At 38.8% G+C, this 21423-nt stretch overlaps 1 long non-coding RNA gene across 1 annotated transcript; it reads left to right on the forward strand.

Moving 5' to 3' along the window:
• Positions 1 to 18940: 18940 nt before the first annotated feature.
• LOC139789712 (uncharacterized) lies at positions 18941 to 19595 on the forward strand. Its single transcript, XR_011723235.1, has 2 exons — positions 18941 to 19102; positions 19361 to 19595. It is a non-coding gene; the product is annotated as an uncharacterized lncRNA (long non-coding RNA).
• Positions 19596 to 21423: the final 1828 nt, after the last annotated feature.

Here is a 21423-nt window from a genome sequence, read left to right on the forward strand (position 1 = left end):
TCTGTTGCCCGTGCTTTACTGGGTTCATCAAACACACAAGAAGTGATGTAGCTTTTTTTGTTTTTTAAACTTTCATTCTCGAGCTGCCAAGGTTGAAGCAGTAACATGCAAATATGTTTTTGTACAATTTTATAACTAATATTAGCAGTAGTCTACCTTTTCTTCCTGGTCAATGTCTGACAATAACTGGCTTTTGTAACTTGATGATGGGGTATGAACATTTTTTTTGTATTCCATATTTTACTATGTAACACAATCTGGAAGAAACAAACTAGTGCTTGCCAGTGAAATTTGCAGATAACTCCACATTATGCAGGGAAGTAGACACTCTAGAAGGGAGAGAAATCCTTCAAGAAGACCTGCACAGCCTGGTAGAGTAGGCTAACAAAAACCTTAGAGAGTCTGTCAGAGACATGTTTAAGGTTTTCATCTGGGAAAAACACAACACAAGAGTGCAGCTCAGACTGGAATCTACACGGGTAGAAAACAGCTCTGCGGAAAGGGACCTTGGAGTCTTAGCAGCCAACAAGCTCAATACAAGTGAACAGGGTGCTGAAGCAGCAGCAGAAACCAACAGGATGCTGGGTTGCATTAACAAGGGCATCACCCACAAAGATAACAAAATCATCATAGCACTCCACTCAGATGTTATTAGTCCCCACCTGGAATACTCTGTTATGGTGTACACTGAGAGACCTGGGTTTGTTCATCCTGGAGAAAGGAAGGCTTAGGGAAGACCTTATTTCCATGTTCCTGTACATAAAAGATGGTTACCAGGAAGACGCAGACTCTTTTTTTTAACAAGGAGTCACATGGAAAAGATGAGGGCTAATGGTTGCAAGTTATGCCAGGGGAGATCCAGATGGGACACAAGATGAAAATTTTTCACTATAGTAGGTGTCAGACATTGGAATAATCTCCCCAGGGAAGTGAAACATTTTAAAACTCAGCTTGACAAGGTGCTGGACTGTGTCATCTAAGCTGTGGTCCTACCTAGGATGGTTGGCCCAGGTGATCCTTGAGGTCCCTGCCAACCTGGCCTTCCATGGTTCTGTGATTCTATGAACTAGTAAGAGTTACAATGTGGTGCAAGCTTTTATAGAAACATTCCTAATTAATTGTAGCTAGACCTGAGAATGACACTGCTCAAGATTTGTTCCACCACAAGAAATAAACCTTATTAAAAAATTTTCTACCTAAGGAAGAACTTGATAGCATATTCAATAAGTGGTTGGTTGCCTTTTTAAAAGTGGTGGGGAAGACTTTGTCCTCTATTACAGCTTCTAAAGCTCATTGCAGATATAAGAAATGTGAACCCTGTGCACCTTGTCTGCTTGTCACAGATTAGCAGTGTAATTCTTAATGATAATGTGTACTGGCCATTTCTAAGGTCACATTAAGGCCAAAACAGCTCCCTTGTAGCTTTTTCTGCAATTCTCCTTGTAGGAAGAGTATGTCTGAATGCAGTATTGTGGTATGTACCAAGACTATATTTCACATTAGTGACACAGCCAGTCACACAGAAAGGATGAACTTGATGAGGTTGCACGAGGTCTCATCCAGCCTGGCCTTAAATACTTCCAGGGAAGGAGCACCAACAACATCCTTAGGCAGCCTATTCCAGTAACTTAGTACTTTCATGGTAAAGAATTTCTTCCTACTATCTAATGTAATTTTACCGTCTTTCAGTTTAAAATCAGTGCCCCTTGTTCTATCATTGCCCTCTCTGGTGAAAAGTCCCACCCCATGTTTCCTGTAGGCTCAGCTTTCTTAACCTGTCTTCATAGCAGAGGTGCTCCAACCCTTTGATCATCTTTGTGGTCCTTCTATGGACCCTCTCCAAAAGGTCTACATCTTTCCTGTTGTGGGAGCTCCAGATCTGCATGCAGTATTCCAGGTGTGGTCTCACAAGAACAGAGTAGAAGGACAGAATCACCTAACTAGCCCTGCTGGACATGCATCTTTTGATGTAGATTAGGAAGAGATTGGCCTGGGCTGGAAGTGCACACTGGTAGCTCATGTCAAGCTTCTCATCTACTGCTATCCCCAGTCCTATTGCTCAAGGCTGCTCTTTATCCATTCTACTCCCAGTCTATTTGTTTCTGGAATTGCACTGACCCAGGTGCAGGATCTTGCACTTGGCCATGCCCCCCCTCTCCAGCCTCTCAAGGTCACTCTGGAAAGCCTGCCTTCCCTCTAATGTGTCAACCACACCACACAGCTTGGTATCATCAGCAGACTTGCTAAGGATACACTCTATCCCACTGTCCATGTCTCAATAAGGACTTTAAACAGCTCTGGTGCCAGTACTGACTCCCGAGGAACACCACTCATCCCTTGACTCCACTTGAACATCGAACCATTGACAACTCTCTGGGTGCAGCTGTCCAGTGAGATATTCCCAAAGTTTTTAAATCTGGTTAGATTTTCATTATAGACATACTTCACAAATCTTAATATGCTATAGAAGTGAGTTTTGGTCTGACTTATTATAGGGTTGGTCTGTCAATTACAGTGATCTCCATAAAACAAATGAGATTCTGAATGATGTTAAAAAGTATGGTAAGGTATGCAAGCATCAGCCTCTTTCCTTGATTGCTTTTAACATCACATGATTCCCCGCTGACAGTTTTCTTCATATGAACTAAAACCATTTGATCCCAAGGTTTGACCATTTGATCCAAAGTTTTGACAAATCTATTACTGCTTCTATTATTAATCCATCCAATGATCTCATACTTTTCAGTACAAGAAAGCCTGATAGAACGGTTCTGAAGTGTCCTATTACCTGCATACAATGTGGGAAACATCTTTCTGGAATGCTTTTGGACAGTTCCAGTACCAAAGAACATAAAGAATTATGAAGGAAATACCTTAACCGGTAATGTTCAGAAGAGACCATGTACTACATACTTCAGAGTGAATGTAAAACTGGTGCATTTGACAAAAAACAAACAAACAAACCAAAACAAAACAAACTGAATCAAAGAATTTGCTCAAAATTTTATTATTTCAATTTTGAAATTTTCCCCCACCAATTTCTTTTTTTGTTATATTTTATTATTATTTTCTTTCTATTTTTATTGACTTTCCACTTGTTTACCCAAGAAGCATCGGATAAAAAGATAAAAAGCTACTCAGTGGTATTCAGGAGATTTTGGGCTCTGAAAGCAAAGTTCTAGGCAACTGGGGCTAGTAGGCTATCTTTTTTAATGCCTTGATAAATGTAAGCTTTGTTGCCTAAGAGGACTAAATCTCCAACATCATGGCAAGCACACATGTCATTTACAAGTGTACCACGTGGCTTGCCTTGGTTAACAGATGAGGAATTAAAGAGAACAAATGAGCTTTTTGAACCTTCATTTTGAGGCAAGGGAATAGTGCTGGGTGTTTATAGTGTCTCCTGTCTTCTGTGGAGTGGTAGGGAGAAGATTTGTAATGTGCACTCATATTTATAGTGCACTTTTATGCCTCTGAGTATCGAGTTGAAAACATGCTCTAGACTTAAAAAATTTCAATGTCCTATCTAATCTCTTCATAGAAAAGCTCAGAACTGCAAAAAAACCCCTTCCTTCTCTCTCTCCTACCACCTCCACACTTACTTTCCTTAGTTGTGGCACATGCAATTACAAAAGTAATCACCTGCTGATGTTTCTCAGATCTGATTCAGAATTATTGCTCTGGTCTGATGCTGGCTTCTGGAGCCCATCTTGAGCCAGAGTGCATGTCTTTCAGTCCAGAAGATGTGCCTTAGGAACCTGGGCTTGCACAGGGTGGGGGTGTGTGAATGAAGTGAATGTGTAGAAAAAAGAACAGAGAGGTAAGTAAGCAGTGTAGTCAAGAGAGTTAAGTCAGTGTAGCTTGAAGCTGTTTTAATTACCTGAGCATCAGGGACTGCCTCTTAGAATAGGTAGGTGGAACTGCATAAGTGCCAAAAACCCCATACTTCTCTTTTCATATCTTAGCTGTAGCCACCATATGACATATATACCTTTCAGAGAAACTTGTCTACCATTTCTGTATCATTTAGGCCTACTATGTGAATATTAACAGTTGAGTCAAATCATGTCTTCCTTCTATTTTACAGTTCTACTGCTTCTGTTTACACAAACACAAAAATGTTTTCACACATATCAACCAGATTTGAAACTTCTCCCTAATACAGCAAATATCTATTAATATCTAGTTTGTACTACCTTGGTTTTTTCCTTGTTTGTAATTTTACAAAACTTTCAGAATTAAGTGTAAGGTAAGATGGCAGACAATCTTTTCAAATTCCTCCCTCCTATTGGAGTAAAGATAAAAGTGAACATGATAACTTTACAGAGCTTTTCATCAGCCATGAAGTTGTTGCTGACCAGGAAACTAGGTCATGCAATTGTTCTTCATAAAAAATTATCTTTTGATGTGTCTCAGCAGCAGCCTTTCTTTAACTGGCATCCTGAGGTTTAGCTCTCCACAAACTGAGCTTGCCACAGATATTTATTTGCTTTAATGAAATCCTTACGTCTGACTTAAGTTTCCTGATTGATGTATCCCATTCATTGCATGAAGTTATTCTGTTTCCTTTAATTTAATTTAATTTAATTATTGAAATATGTTTTCAGATGGACTGTTCCAAACTTCTAGACTAAGTTTACAATGATTTCTGCAGTTAACACCTGAGATATGTACTTCCAGAACAGGGACACTAGAAATTAATTTGACCAGGCAACAAGTGATTACAAATAGCTGTAAAATTCAGTTCCAGTTGATCTTCTGTAATCACAAGAATTTTGGAACCTAGTTTCTCATGAAGCCATGTTTTTTACCTTTTCTAATGCTGAGGAACAAGGAGATACTGTTTTGTTTTGGTGACTGTTTGACTATAGTTAGCAAATACACAGTGATCAGGCACCCCTCAGTATAGATAGGAATTATGAATCAATGAAAAAAAAAACTGTCAGTGACTGTTACCTTGATATTAATAGGATAAGAAGGCAAAGTTAGAAGGGTTTGTGATAAATTTCACTAACAAATTTCTTTACTTTTAAGAGTAATACATGAATACCACACACAAACATAAAGAAAGTATTTATGAATATGTCTTTTGACTTCAGTGCAAATAATCTAATCAGCTTTTGAGGGCTCTCACCCAATAAAGGTCCTGCTCAAATTATTCAACCTGGACAAATATTATTAACACCTGACTAACTCTGTTCTCAACATATTTAAACATATAAGCTGTTATAAAACCTCGATTATGTATTTTGTTGGAAAAAAATGACCTTTTCTATCTCCTCTTCTAAGTCTAGAAATCTAAGCATTGATTCACACCTGCCTTGCTGTGCTTTTAGCATGGTTATGGAAAAGAAAACACTGTTTAAGGTGTTGAATATCTTGAAAGAGCTATAATAAATTTGCAGTTTACTATGAATGGGTATAAGATTCACTTCATATTCTCATTGAGGAGAGGATCTTTCCACTGATTTTACTTAAGCTTAATAATAAGGCTGGCTTATCTAAATCTAGGGCCAAAACAAGTAGGGTAACTTTTTGTTTTATGTGCTCAGATAGAAGATGTCTCTACCTCTTCAGAAACGTTATGCTCCTCCTATATTGAAGAACATAGAATGTATTGGTTTCTTCATCCTGATTTGCAAAAATAGGTGACTGTCTGTTTCCTTCTGCAGTTTATTGTTTCAGAGAAGTTCTGGGGTTCATTTTGTGCTGGAAACCAATGTAGGGCCAATTTTAGACATGAAGAACCTCAGCAACTACTTTGTGGCTCAGTGGTCTGGTGGTGTCTTGGCTGCTTCAATTTGTCCTCAGGGCTGGGCCTGATCTGTGACCTCAAGCTCTAAGGTGAGGAGAAGACTTCTGAGAGCTAGGGAAAGGCCAGAGTCTTGCTGTAAGTAGAGTGGACACAGAGAACTGTATAGTACCATTGTGAGAATATTTGTATAGAAAGAGTCCTACCAAGCCATATTCTAAGCAACCACTTCTGAAGTAAGAATACTTAGGAAGCCTGCATTACTGAGGGCAATATTCATGTCTATACTTACTTGCAGTGTTAAGAAGTCCTGTAAATGGTCCTGTAAATTCACAGGCTTAATACTTATAGCATTTGCTAAATAGAAAGAAGTACAGGCCTTTTTAAGACTCCAAAATAATGATGAAACTTTTATGGTGAATGGAAAATAAGATAAGTGAAGCAAACCTTTCTTGCTTTCTATTTGAAATATTCTGTTTGGATATCTTATATTCTGACAAATATAGGGTCTCATTAAGTTATACTGTTTTTCAGAGCTCTTTTGAGAGCATTTGAAGAATGGTATAATTCCTCCTAGGTAGTAAAAGGAAAAGGGAATAGCCTCAAACATATACCCACATAAGTGTCATGCACATTGTGCTACTTCATAGTGAAGAAGTCCATTTGGGAACAGTAGGGAGTTAATCCCATCTAGCAGGTAAACATTTACTCAGTACAAACTCATTCATCTCATACAAGGTGGGGGGAGAGAATAGGAAAGGGAAAAGCATGAAAAAGTTATAGGTATATACATAAATATATATATACACACACATATACATATATACATGTATAAAAAGACAGATCAACAATTGAATTGAAGATGAACATTCAAGGAAAACAAAATAAGGAATTTATTCACTGCTTCCTATGTGTAGGCAGATCTTCAGCTGCTTTTTGGAAATCAGGGCCTCAGTATACATAACAGGTATGACCTCAAAAGGACTACTTTCCTCCTCCTTTCCCTGAACTTTAAGTGCTCAGTACAGTGCTGTATTTTCCCCACACATGACTTTAATTATGTTGCATGGTGAGAACACAGCAGAACCTAACAGTTTCAGACACTGTTAGTTAATACATTATATGGGCTAAATGGTGTACTGGGAATTAAATATACAAATTCACTTTGATGAGAGGAAGGATTTTTGGCATATGGCTTCTATCTGCTTTGAAAATAAGATTTGAAAGGAAAGGAAGGAGGAGGAAACAGTCTACCAAATGCTGTAAAAATAATATAGCAGGAAGGTCAACAACTAGTGAATTCTGCAGTTTAATTGTAAAATCATGAAAATCTTGTTCACTTGAAGTGATAGCAAGCCGTAAGTGTGCCAATAACAAAGGAGAACTAACTTCCACTGTGTACTGTAGCTCCTTAGTAAGGTTACCAAACTACATTAAACATTCACTCATCTGTAGCTCATAATTAATCACTCCTTGAAAATTACATTGTATAATAAATGAGGACAGACATGATTCATTAAAACTTCTAATTAATTCCATTTAATACTATTTCATAGTTCATTGGTAAGTGCTGAGAGAAGGATTATATTATAGGATATTTGATGCATTAGTGCCAAAGAAGTAAATAGGGCAAATGTAATCTAGAATGCAACCTGAATATTTTCAAATGTAGATACCAATTTTTATCTCTGGTGGTGCTGGATCTATATGTTGTGTCTGAAAACATCTTCACTATCTATTTTGATTTTTACTTATCTATAACTCAACTGTGGAAATTAATTGTAGGCTAAACCCTTTATTCCATTCAACGCAAATATACTACCTCCTCCCCTATCAAATCCTCCAGAAAAATAAATGTAACTAGCATATTTACTCTTGGAAGGACCAAACATTGTATTGCATCATGAAAGTCTGAATAAAATGTAAAGGTAAGTGATAAAAGTAGAGTAATTAATGTACAGGGGTAAAACTTTCTCCATTTAAGTCCCTTGAATAGTAAATTTTTTAAAATCAAACCCAATTTTTGAAAATCAATTTTTGTAGGAGGTCAAACGACACCTGTTTAAAAATCAGTTTGGTTTATATGTTTATTTTTCACATATTTCAAGAAAGTAAATTTCCATCATGGTAAATGCTATATGAATCTGTAACAAGAGTCTGTGACGGATAAACCTGACATGTAATGGGTAAACCTGACACATGATGGATAAACCTGACACTAGCTCTGATTTGGTTCAGGCTTACTGAGGAGCAATAGGCTTCCTGTCCTTGAGGGGAACTTGGGAAATGGAAAGCCTCTGCCTTACATACAAGGGAGGGAAGGTATCTTGAAAAATATTTTAAAAGGTGGTTTGTAAATGCAAAACTGCAAGATAAACAAAGTACAGAATGAGATACCAGAGCTGCTACATCTATCTTGCCTATACCATTGACTTGCAGCCAGATACTTCACTCTATAAATATTGCCATCAGAACTGGTCCAGTTGGAGCCCTCTCTGAACTAAAAGCTGGACTTCATAACAAGTGAATCTCTTCTTGAGTCACTCAGGGTTAGAGATTTCTTGCATGAGACTAAGAGATTCTTCCTTACTCAAGTCAGAGAGATCCTTTACCTGTGACAGATCCTGGTACATGACTGGTAATACACTGTGTTAATACATTGAATCATTACTAACCCGTGTAGCTATTCAATATATTATAAATATTGTATGGATAATTCTATTACACATAAACCATTGACTAAGTCTGAGACTCAGTTTAGATCTAGCCACATCTGGGCTCCAGAAGAAGCTTAGAAAGCAAAGGTTACTTGCTTTGTTTGCATGTTTCCTTAGGCTCTCAAGCTCTAAACTTCACAGGATTAGAAAGAGTAGCAGTAAGCTTCTTCCCTGGATTTTTTCTGGCATTTTCTAGAAACACGATGTTCTTTTATGGTTTCACAAAAATGAGCCCCTGTAATAAGTGACGACCCTGAAAATACAATGGCAATACCATTTTGCTATGAGAATGCTAATTAGACTGTCATTCTCTGCCTGTTTTTTATTCTTCAAAAGTACATGTCCTGGTCTGGGCTAGGATAAGGGTGATTTTCTGTCTTGTACTTTTGCTTTTAGCTAGGTCTCTTGTAAGTAGTTGCACTTGCTAAAATTAACAGCAAGTTTCTCAGACAGTGTGTGTTTCTAGGACTGATAACACTCGATGTTTATAATTACTGCTAGAGACTGGTGTGCAGAGCCAAGGACACTGCTGAGCTCTGAGGAAAACATTTTACCCTCCAGGAGGATAAAGAGGTCCCACCTGCAGCCCTCCTTTGGGGATGAACGGACAAGATAGATGCCAGAATTGACCAAACAGAGTATTCCATCCCATATACATCATCCTCAGTATAAATTTGGGGGATCACGAGGGCCAAGCCAGATCTCCAGCTTCTGGCTGCCTGCCCTTCCTTCACCCAGCATCCTGGCAGGATTCCATCTGTTCGTCTGCCTGTGGTCCTGATCCGTGCCAGCCCTTATCTATGTGTTCCTGCCTCCAGTTCCCAGCTGCTGCCGACTCCAGGAGTCCAGCCTGGACTTTCCCAGGGCTGCCCTGCAGCCTCGGTGGTGACGTGAGAGCTACTGGGGGGGAGGGGGGAGGAATGTGGCATCCCTTTTCTTGTATATTTGTATATATTTAGTAATTTTTCCTATTTACCATTACTGTTTCAATAAAGTTGTGTAGTTTAGTTTCCAACCCATAAGTCTCTCTCCCTTATTCTCTCTCCTTTCTTATCAGGGAGGAGAGAGAGATTAATAGAGAGCGTCTGTTACTTGGTTTAATTGCCAAGCCAGTGTTAAACCGTGACAGTACAGAAGACATATATTGTAAACACAGATTCTAATAGACTCCCAACAGATTTTGAGCAAGTATAAATATGAGATGTAAGTTAAAAAAAAAAAAAAAATGTGTATAAGAGTAGCTGCATGGGATCTTTCCATCTCAGTTTACTTGGTAGGACTGCATTTAACCTTGGTTGGTCTTGGTGCAAAATCTCTACCTTTATTATGGGAGTAAAGATGCAGCTTTACTCTTTATGCTTCTGTAGTAAACTTCTCCTTTTTGTATTTTTTTTTTTTCCATAATTTTTTAGGATGTATTTTCATTTCATTAAGCCTTTGTCAGTTTAGGGAGTCTGAAACAATTAGTAAATTCAAAACACTCAAACCAGTGATTTCACAGTATCAAAATACTTATTCTCTGAATTAGAGCTTTGTTTCACAATTGCAACAAAATCTTATTTGTGTGTCAACGCTTCCTGAGTTGGTATTTTTCTTATAAAACAAATCTATTCGGTATCACAAAAATGCAAAAATATTGATGGAAAAAGGTTAAGGAAAATTTTGGGTTGAGCTGAACAAAGTGTTTGTTTAGCCAACCAAGCAAAAAAAATTCAAGCCAGTAAAGCAGAAAATAAGTTTTATTTCATCTGTTTCTATGAAAGCATTTTTTTTCATGTTTTTTTTTTATCTTTTAAACAATTTTTTTGGAAAAACCCTACCTTGTATCCTGATACCAGCCACCACTCATGAAACAAACTAGAGGCTGCATCTTAAATTGATTCAATAGCAAAATCACTACTGAAGGTTTCCGTTCTTTTAACAAAGAGATTACGCTGGCTGTCACAGGCTCAAGAACATACTTACTGTAATTCATTGTTACATTCCTGCTAGATACTTCAAGTCTAGCCCAGTAAAAAGTGCTCAGAAAAATTATAGAGAAAATACCAGAAATTCATTCAATAAGGCCAAATAAGTTATAATTGCAAGGAGATATTTATATGCTGTGTTTATAAGAACTTTACATTCTTGATTGCTCAATCTCCAGAAATGCAAAACAGTTTATAAACATTTAAAAGTTTCTGATGAGAGCAAGCTTTTGATCTTTTTGTAGAGACCTCATGCACAACACAGGTGTAGCAACTTTGAAACCTTGAAACCTTGCCTCTGTGGAGGACTCTGTTAGCTGATACATCTGCAAAAATTGAATGGGGTTTAGATGATCCTGCCAGTACTGAGATGAAGCATGAAAGCTCAGTATTATTTGTGTTGTTGTGTTCCTGTTATTTACAAATTTAACTTTGATTTATATCATAGGATTAAGACAAAACTAAGACACGGGGAGGCTCCTGTGTCATAGTGCTTCTGTTGTATGACTAACAGTTCTACCTGTTTGAATGTGAGAAAATTACAATTGTCCATACAAGAACAAGAAAAAGGAAAAGTTTGATTTTAGTTACTGAATATCTTGTAAAGTCTATTATGTAGTGTAATTTACCTTACTGAATGCATCTCACTGTATCTACCTGTCTTCTCTTACTGGTATATAAACGTAATTTAAAAGGTGTAAGTAAGGCATAAGGTATCTATTTATGTGGATAAATATAAGACATACAGATCTTGTTAGCTGAGCTAACAAAAGAAAGAACGACCTGTTCTGCAAAAAGGTGCGTACACTTGCATTGACTTCAGGATTCCTACAGAACAGGGAAAAATATTGGACCTTCAAGCTGTATTTCGAAACATATTTCTTTTCCTTTCAGTACGAGCCTGCTAAAATTTACTATTGTGAAAGAAGACCTGAAATATAAACAACAAAATCACTGAATTAATGGGATGAAGAATGCATTAATGAAAAACATTTGCAGGCAGTGTCTTTTGTGAGAGACATTTACATTTCATTTACAATGAAAACAAATGAGGAAAAATAAAATTCAAGTTTCTATTGTTTTCATTTTTTTATTAATTTAAGTGAGGAACTAGAGAATATATAGCAGTTTCTTTATATACATACATACTTTCTCATAACTTCAAATAGTATACATGTTCTTTTTTCAAAAAAAGGATTTACGTGTAACTTCTAATAGTATTTTTTGCTTGTATTTTTCATATGTTTAAAGTTATTAAAAATTATATTGTTTCTCTTTTTACTTTTTAAATTGGAAAAATATCCACTTTAGAAAGGGATGCATAGCTCTGCTTTTCTGTAAGCACTTTAGTCTTGTAAAACTCACTGCTGTGAAAAAAAAGGCTTATTCCATTCTGCTTGGCATCTCTGGGTGCTCTATCATGGCTTGAGTGGCGTTACAAAGTGACATGAAAAGAAGCCTAAGAAAAAACTTTTTTGTCAGCCAGATCATGTCTTTGATGTTACCCATCATACAGAAGTCTAATGGCTAGTGGAGTCACAAGAGAGAAGTAGAAAAGAAGGGCCCTCTAGATGCGGGTACATACTATTTCTACTGCTCCCAGTGAGACTTATGTTATATTAAATCAGAATAATTAACCAGAGATGATGGCTTAGGTCCTCATAGGGGTTTATTTCTCTAGCTATTAGTGATTCAGCTTTCCAAGTACTCAACTGAGAATTAGGATCTCAAGAAGTTTGGGGGGATCTTTGGCAAAGTGAGTTTGGGATGAATTAGACAATGCTTAGAGATCTAAATTCCAAGACTTGCATCTGTTTTATCTACTGGGTGGCAGAATGTTTTTGAAAGATCAGTTTGTTTTTTTTTTAACCCCAAAACAATATCTTGGTCAAGTTCACCCGCCTATATTCTTTATAGCTGTCATTTTAAATGGGCACTAGAGACTTTTTCTCCCAAGTGGAGGTTAACAATTAAGTTGAACATTTTTTACACCAAGCAGAAACTTCAGAATGTGTAGTAATGAATATTGCATATAGACACTGCTTGCTTTTCTGTCTCTGATTTCTACATGAGTTCCCATGGTACTGCTGTTGCACCCTTAGGCACAAAGGAAAAGCCTGACATGCTACAGTTTCACAATTTAGAGAAAAAAAGACTCCCTCAAACACACTTTCTTTCAGAAAAAGTTTCCTCTAAAATTATAGAAGTGGTATAAACTTCACTGAATAATGGCTTGTAGCAGTTGTATGATTATCATATAACTACTGTTTGATATACTTGCTTTATAAGGATTCTGAATCAGAGAAACATCTTGTGGGCAAAGGATTCCCTTGGGGGTTATATTCTTGCTCATATGAGGACTGCACTTCATGGCCAATGATGCAGTGCAAACAGTCTCAGAACTTTGTCCCTTTGTATTGAATCTCAGTGACTGAACTTGAGTTGCTCACAGTAATCTGACAAATAACATAGAAGTTTTGTTGCCCTGACACTGACAGCATAATCTGCCTGTAAAACTAAGTGGGTTTCAAAACACATAATATTTTGAAATAGAACTCTACATAATGTAGACTCAAGTTTTATTCATTTGGGACTATTTTTATTTTTTTAAGGAAGAAAAATAGCATAAGTGTTCTGTAAGAGGAACCAAACATTTGAATTAGAGACTGCATTGTCCTCCTCTTTAAGAAAGCAGATAGAAACAAGGAGTCACTCCATGCCAATGCTGAAGAAAACTCTCCTCTCCCTGCTCTTTGAAGAAACTATTGTTTGGAATAGGATGACCTCCATACTCCTAATGGTGGTTCTCCACTTCCAATATGCACAGCATGCAGTCCTGGGCATTCTTTACAGTGAGTAGTTTTTTTTGGCTGTGGGGAAAAAACAGGCCCCTGAGAAGTATTTGGTTGTTTATTGGATGCAACAGCAGGCAGAACCGGAGCTTGCAGCACGCTCGGCTGTTGTAATCATATGCTGCAGCTGCAGGGCTGACCCAGAATGCCTTCAGTTCTCAGTGGGGTTCTCTCTCAAGAATTCATGGGTGTGGGAGCATTCTGGGAGGAAATCTAGAGCATCTAGAGATGTTCTGTGCCTCTGGGCTTGGTGGATCCACAGGCCCCCTCCTGAAAGCAGAAGGGGAATTGCTGGTGGCTGAGCTGTGTGGGTTTTCATGCCACTGTGGGGATCTGCTCTGGGCCCTCCCTCTGACCACATCCTTGCAGTGGCAGCTGGATGAGACCTCATGGAGCCATTGCCTTCTTGAAGTCATTGTCCACTTGCAAGTGCAGGAGAAGGTCAAAAGGCTGCCTGCAGGGTGGGCACAGAGTTATCATTTTGGCCCAATCCTCAGTGCAAATGAAGCAGAATTGGAATAGGCAGAAAGTCTCTGAAGAAATGCACTGAGACAGAGCCTGTGGCTCACAGGCAGTCACAACTGCTCACTGGTGTCATTGCAGAAGTGTTTGGGGCTCTCCCCCAGAGGCTGCCCAGCTAGGAAAGCTGATGGCCTTGTTGGGTGAATGCCATAGGATGCTTGGTACTCAAATGTAGACTTGTGAGTGGGTTTTAAGATCAGGCTTCTCAGGTGATGTGATGAGAGGCTGGTGCCCTAAGCAGTGCCCTGACCTGGCAATGCAGGTAGGAGAGTCCTGGTGAGCTCCTTGGTGCTGACCAAGGCACTGCAACTTGGCTCCTCTGAGGGCTTCTCTCAGGGTAGAAGGACATGTCCCTTTTCACTGGAGGGAAAGCCCCTGAGAACATCTGACATTGGCATTGACCTCTGAAATTCACAATGTCCACTGTCACTGCTTAAGCACATTCAAGTAGAGCAGGTTGCCCTAGCACCCCATCCACTTGGCTTTTGAAGGTCTCCAAGGATGGAGAGTCCACCAGATATCTGGGAAACCTGTCACTCTATAAGGTGCAATGTTTTACCCATCTTTAATTTCTCTATTTAACTGGAAATGATTTTGAAGATTTGGTCCTACAAAAGATGTAGGAAAATGGTTTTTCTTCTTTAAATTACCCCACAAATGATCTGTCACCTCAGTCTGGGTAGGAGTTTGGATTTCTTCATCAGTACAAAGGCATTATTAAAAAAAGGCATTATTAAAGAGTGAGAGAGAATTTGGAAAAAAAACTCGCCTCGTTTCTTTCTTTTCTTCTTTTTTTTTGTGATGCTTGTTTTTGCATAAGTGAAGTCTGCTTCAAATCCAGCAAAACTTACCGTAGGAAGGGAAATTAAATGGATCATCCTTTTTGAACTTAAGATTAAAATTTAAGATGCAAAAATAAACAGTGTACAACTTTGAATTACACTTAAAAGTAGACCAGGAAGTAAGCAAGAGGGAAATTTTGTTCTGGCTTTAGTTGCAATATTGAAAGAGCGTTATCCAAGCTTGTTATTGCTATGTCAAGTCAAATAACTACCATTCTGTCAAAAATTCTTTAAGTTTCAGGATCTAAGGTTGATCTCATCTTTGGAAAAGGGAGGTATGTATACTTCATTCATTATTAAATCTTAATGAAGATAAAGCATTTTTTTTAAGAGGAGTTAGTAGGCTAAGGTGTATACTGTTATCTCTTTGCAAGCTTTACTGTGCACTCTTAACTTCTGAAGAAAGGAAATTTCAGATGGCAGTGTCTAATTTGGGGTTTACTTTATTTAACCAGGGCTCAAGGGGTGAAGTTAGGAAGAGCTGTGAAGTTGCACCTATTTATAATAGATATTAATATTGCTAATAATAATGGAAACTAACTGAAGAGAAACTTTGCTTACTACAAACTAATATCAGGTGACTTATCAGAGATTTAAAAAAATTTTTCCTAAATTAGCATACATCCAAATGCATCCAAGGATGCATCCAAGTGTCTTTTACTTTGAAGAATTAGATGGATGAAATGTTGTTACATATACAGGTCTTGTAAATCTCTCAAAGATGCTGGAAGGCTTTCATATTTTTCAGACTGAAGTTTCAGATTAACCTGCTCAGAGTTCTTCCATGTCCTTTTACTCATGCTCAACATAATATGAGCTGACATCCTGTGGTCCCACACATCTGCTCTTCATTCCAGTGCGCTACAAAAACTTCAGAAATCTTCGTGAAATGTACACAGGTATCTGGACAGCTGTAGATGCTGCGAGTTTTTCTTCTAATAGTAAATGTAGGTGTTTTCTCTAACTGGAGAATTCTTCTTTGAGATAAACTTTCGCAGATGTCTTTATAAGAATCTAATGGAGAAGTTAACTGCAAGAGTAACATTTAAATGTGTGAAGTCTTAGAATCATAGAATAGTTTGTCCTGGAAGGCATCTTTGAAGGTCATCTAGTCCAAGCACCTGCAACGATCAACCCTCTTCAACTAAATCAGATTGCTCAGAGGCCGATTCAAGCTGACTTAGACTCTTTCCAGGGGCGGGGCTTCTGCCACCTCTCTGGGTGACCTGTTCCAGTGTTTCATTATCCTCATTGTAAAAAAATTTCTTATACCTGGTTAAAATTTACTTTCTTTTAGTTTAAATCTATTACCCTTGTCCTATCACTATAGGCCCTACTAAAACCTTTGTATCGATCTTATTGGACTTGTTTAAGTATTGAAAGGCACCAATAATGTCTCAGAACATTACCAGAACATTCTCTTCTCCAGGCTAAGCACTGCCAGCTCTCTCTACCTGTCTGCACAGCAGAGGTTTTCTATCCCTCTGATCAGTTTTTTGTCTGTCTTCTGGACCTACCCCAATCGTTCCATGTCTTTCTGTACTGTGGACTCCAGAGGTGGACACAGTACTGCAGGTGGGGTGTCAGAAAGTGGAATAGTGGGGTGGAATCACATCTCTCAAGGTGATCCTTCTCACTGCAGGGAGATTGAACTAGATGACCTTTAAAAAATTCTATGAATCTACAATTCTGTGATTATATACCCTTCAGACTACTATCTATTCCTGCTTGTTCATGTTACAAATGATTTTGCAACAAAAAGTCTGTGGTCAAAAGAGACTTCAGAGCCCTGTGAAGAATGCTAAAAGAATTGGGAACACAGGAAGTGTTTTCTTCAGTCCTGCTAGTAACGGGGACAGATTTTGGAAGAAACAAGTGAACCCAGGATATCAATCCCTGGCTCCAGAACTGGTGCCTCATCCATCTGTTCTGAATAGGGAAAATTTGTCTTTGGGTGTAAGCTGGCAGGATTGATTGAGAGAACTTTAAACAAGAACCAGTGGGGGTAGGGGATACCAGAAATGTAGCATGTAATCCAATCCAAGGGTCTTCATGGAAGTACCTGGAGGTGGCAATGCTAGTGGGAACATTTACACTGCCCCAGGGAGCATGAAGGCCTCAGGAGTGTATTTGAAGTCCTTGTTCATTAGCACATGCAGTATGAGAAACAAACAGAATGAACAGGATGCATCATTCCACTCCCAAAGCTATGAGATCATTGCTATTAGTGAGACTTGTTGGAATGATCCCCACAGCTGGAGTGCTGAGATGGAAAGCTACAGGCTGTTCAGGAGAGACAGGCTGGATAGGCAATGTGGAGGTGTTGAACTATATGTAAAGCAGAGCCCCTGCAGTTAGTGATGAAACGGTGGAGAGCATCTGGGTGAGGATTAGGGGCCTGGAAAACAAAGGAGATGTTCTAGTGGATGTCTACTACCCTTCATCCAGCCCATATGTCAACATATTTATTAGCAACTAGAATAAGCAACCAGAATAAATTTCTGTCTTGGTGGCCTCTGTGCTCATGGGAGAGTTCAGCTTCCCAGACATCAACCGGGAGTGTCATACGGCTGTGATGACCAAGTCTTGGCAGTTCTTGAAGTTTGTGGAAAATACTTCTAACCACATGTATTCAGTAAACCAGTGAGGAAAGATGCCCCCTAGACTTGCTGTTGGGGAACTGAGAGGGACCTGTAGTAGACACAATGTAGTAGGTGGCTGTCTTGGCCACAGTGATCATGATATGAGATTCAAATGTCATGGGAAAAAAGAGAGCAGAATTTCTATCCTGGGCTTCAGAAGGGCAGACTTGAAGTTATTCAGGAAGTTATTTAGCAGAGTACCCTAGGAATCTTCTTTTGAGGGCATAGAATTCCCTAAGAGATGATGCTCTAGGGAGCAGTGACATTCCATTTGTGGACACTGAAACTGTAAGGATGAGTTATGTCAAATAATGTCTATGGGACCTTGTGGGATTCATCCCGGAGTACTGAAGGAGCCAGCAGATATTACAGCAGGATTCTCCTCCAGCATCTAACAAAGGTCTTGGGAATCTGGGGAGGTCCTCACTGTCTAGAAACTAGCCACAGTACTCCAGTTTACGAAAAGGGAAGAGCTCCTAGTCTTATTTTAGTCTTGGAAACATTATGGACAAGATTGGGTGGTATTGAAAGGTATTTAAAGGACAATGCAATCATCAAGCACAGTCAACATGGTTTCCCAAAAGAAAAATGCTATTTAACTAATCTGATATCCTTCTAGAGGATCAACCAACCTAGTGAAGAGTCTGGAGAAAAAGTCTCATGAGGACCAGATGAGAGAACTGGAATTGTTTAGCCTAGAGAAGAGGAGGATGAGAGGAGTCCTTCTTGCTCTCTATAAATACCTGAAAGGAGGTTGTAATGACGGTGTTGGTCTCTTCTCCCAAGTAACTAGTGATAGAATGAGAGGAAATGGACTCAAGTTGTGAGACAGAGGTTCACATTGGACAATAGGAAAAGTTCTTTAATGATAGAGTTGTTAGGCATTGCAACAGACTGTCCAGGGAGGTGCTAAAAATAGTGGTCCCTGAATGTGTTCCATTAACATGTACGTAGCACTTGAGGATGTGGTTTAGTTGGTTAATAGTGTTGGGTTAATGGTTTGACTAAGCGATCTTAGAAATCTTTTCCAGCATTAATGATTCCATGATTCTTTAATTCTATGACAAAGTGACCTGGTGACATGCCTAGTGGATGAAGGAAGGTGCTGGATGTTTTTTTTTTTTTATTTTAGCAAGATAGCCTGATACTGTCCCTCAAACCATCCTTCCAGAAAAATAGTTGAAGTGCGAGATAAGCAGCTGAAGTGTGGACTGAGTGAAGAACTGGGTGTAGAGTGGAGCTCAAAGGGTTGCCTTGAATGTGGCTACATCTGTCTGGTTCCTCAGGGCTGTGTTCCTCAGGGGTCAATTTTAGGGTCAGTTCTGTTCAATATATTTATCAATTATCTGGATGCAGGAGCTGAATGCACAATTAGCAAATCTGCTGATGATATCAAACTGGGAGGTGCTGTTGATTCTCTTGAGGGACAAGAGTCCTTGAAGAGCGATTTACATAGATTGGAGCATTGCACAATGATTAAAGGGATGAAATTTAACAAGTTCAAAGGCCAGATTCTGCACCTGGAATGGAGTAACACTGGGCACAAGTATAAATTGGGACACAAAAGGCTGGAGATCAGCCTTGCAGAAAGGGATCTGTGGGTGCTGGTGGGCATCAGGCTCACTGTGAGTCAGCCGTGTGCCCTGGCAGCCACAAGGGCAACCCACATCCTGGGGGCATCACACACAGCATGAGCAGCCAGGGGAAGAGGGGATTATCCCACTGTGCTCAGCATTGGTGCAGCCTCACCTCGAGCACCATGTGCAGCTCTGGGCCCCACAATTTAAGAAGGCTGTGAAAGTTGTTGGGTATGTCCAGGGGAGGGCTACAAAGGCGGTGGAAGAGCTGGAGGGTGTGTGCTGTGAGGAGCTGGCAAGGATTCTGGGTTTGTCTCGTTTGGAGAGGAGGAGGCTGAGGGGCAACCTCACTGCTCTCTGCAGCTTCCTGAGGAGGGGCAGTGGACAGGGAGGTGCTGAGCTCTTTTCTGTGGGATCCAGTGACAGGATATGTGGAAATGGTCTGTTCTCTTCTGTATTCCATATTATATTCTAAATGTCATGTTTCAGATTTTTATATAAGCAGCAGTGAGAGAGAGAGAGAAAGATCCCAGCTCCAAGGACAGAGATGAACCTGTGTTCGAGGACAAGAGATTTAATTAAGCCTCAGACAGCTATCTCCTAGAAATCCCCAACCAGCAAAGAACCCAACTGTCTTATGAAAGTGTTTTTGTATATCATTAGCCCTTCAGTTAAATTAAGCCAGGTGTAAATCTGATGAGTGAATAAAGCCTTGTGAAAGAAATTGTTTGTGTGTAATTTTTCCTTTTCATTCAAGATTCTAAAAATAATGAGGTTGTAGTAAGGTTTTTGAGATTCACAGAAATATGGAATAGGTTTTGCTTTACTCTAAAAAAGGTCACATGGTCATTAGAACATATGCATTATGGTACCATGATGATTAGTATTTATGTATATTCATCATAGCGTTATGATATATTCTGCCTAGAAACTCAATCCTAGTTGGAGCATATAAGTATTTCTTGGTTACACAGTTCAGGGTCACTTATATGATGTCATTTTATATCTGGTCTGGCTTGAATTAATCTATTTTGTCAAACTGCTAGTCTTGGGCAAGGCTTTTCTCAGAGTCTTTTCATATGGTTCTACAGAGTGTTGGATAAAAGGAAATTGTTTAAGCAATAATAAACATGCATGTGAGTTCCTACTAATTACATATTAGTCTGAGCAAGTTTAATGAGAAAGTATTGAAACAAATTGCAAATAAGAAGCAGGACTGAATGCAAATGTTGGAGGTCTTTTCCAACATAAATAATTCTATGATTCTATGAATTGTGCAATATTGAAGTAATGATTTCACCAAGTATATTAATGTATTTTATGAAATGGAATTGTAATTCTGTTTCTTCATACAATTTCTACTTACTAGATGGTAGAGATGCTGACTTTACTGGGACAGTTCCTGTGCTTTGGCTGATTAATGTCTATCTTCTGCATCATTTATGTGCAATGTCACAAAGTATTTTTATAGCTCTGAGCTCCTAAGTCAATAGCTATGATTTTGATTTCTTCATGCTATGCATAACCCATTCTTTAGAGCCTGATTGGTAAGGCTTGTAAGAAATATACTTCAGTATGCCCCAATATATCTGCTGAAATACATCTTGTCATGCATACATATTTTGCAATTTTAACAAGGATGTACTAGTCCAGATGGCAAGCCATCTAAATACTCTTCTATCTCAAACACATTTGTTGAGCTACAGAAGTAGTAGCAAATGACTGTGCCTCTCAATAGAGAGGTTATTAACCAAATAGTCTAGTACTATGCTGTATTAGAAAGATGAATCTTCAGTGAAAATTTACTGAGCAGTAGTTCCCAAAATAAGCAATGGGAAGGAAGTTGTGTGCATGTTCCTCCTTCTGCTTCTTACAGTAGGAGAAAGGTCTTGGAGGGTAGGGATTGTACTGCTGGGAGAAAGTGGAAAGAATTTATAAATAGTTGGTGATACTCAAAGAATCAGCTTCTAGAAGCATATTGAAAAGCCTCAGTTCTGAGCTATATTAAACAGTAGAGAACTGAGAGTTGAGGTCTTTCACAAGTTTTTCAGAGGAATAGATGGGCATTCCCTATTCCCTCCTCTCACTGGAACAATATACATATGGGAATAACACATAAGGCTTCTTTGGGTCTTTCTGACAACTTTCCTATCCATCATGGCTAGATGTAATGGGCTACAGTGTCCTGGCTTTCAATTGTAGGCTGCTGGGCACTGTCTGAAAATACAGAATGTTTCTCTCAGATTGAACATCAAAGATTAAAGCACCTAAAATTAACCGTTACTATAAAAATCTCAGTCTTTCTATTGAAGATTACTAAGTTTAGTGCCAATTTCTTGGCAAGACAGATATATCATTTAAATTGAAGATTAATGGGTTAATGGGCCTTTTATCATTGACAAGCTGTTCTACAGGTCACTACTGTTTGAATCTTTTTATACTTGTAGTACACAGGTCATCCAGAAGAAATTTGGCACAGCAGTGTCGCCTACACATTCTATATATGTGAGTATTTTTTCTAAGATTCCTTTTCAGCCTCATCTAAACCCCTT

This window comes from Heliangelus exortis, chromosome Z, assembly GCF_036169615.1.
Source record: "Heliangelus exortis chromosome Z, bHelExo1.hap1, whole genome shotgun sequence".
NCBI lineage: Eukaryota > Metazoa > Chordata > Aves > Apodiformes > Trochilidae > Heliangelus > Heliangelus exortis.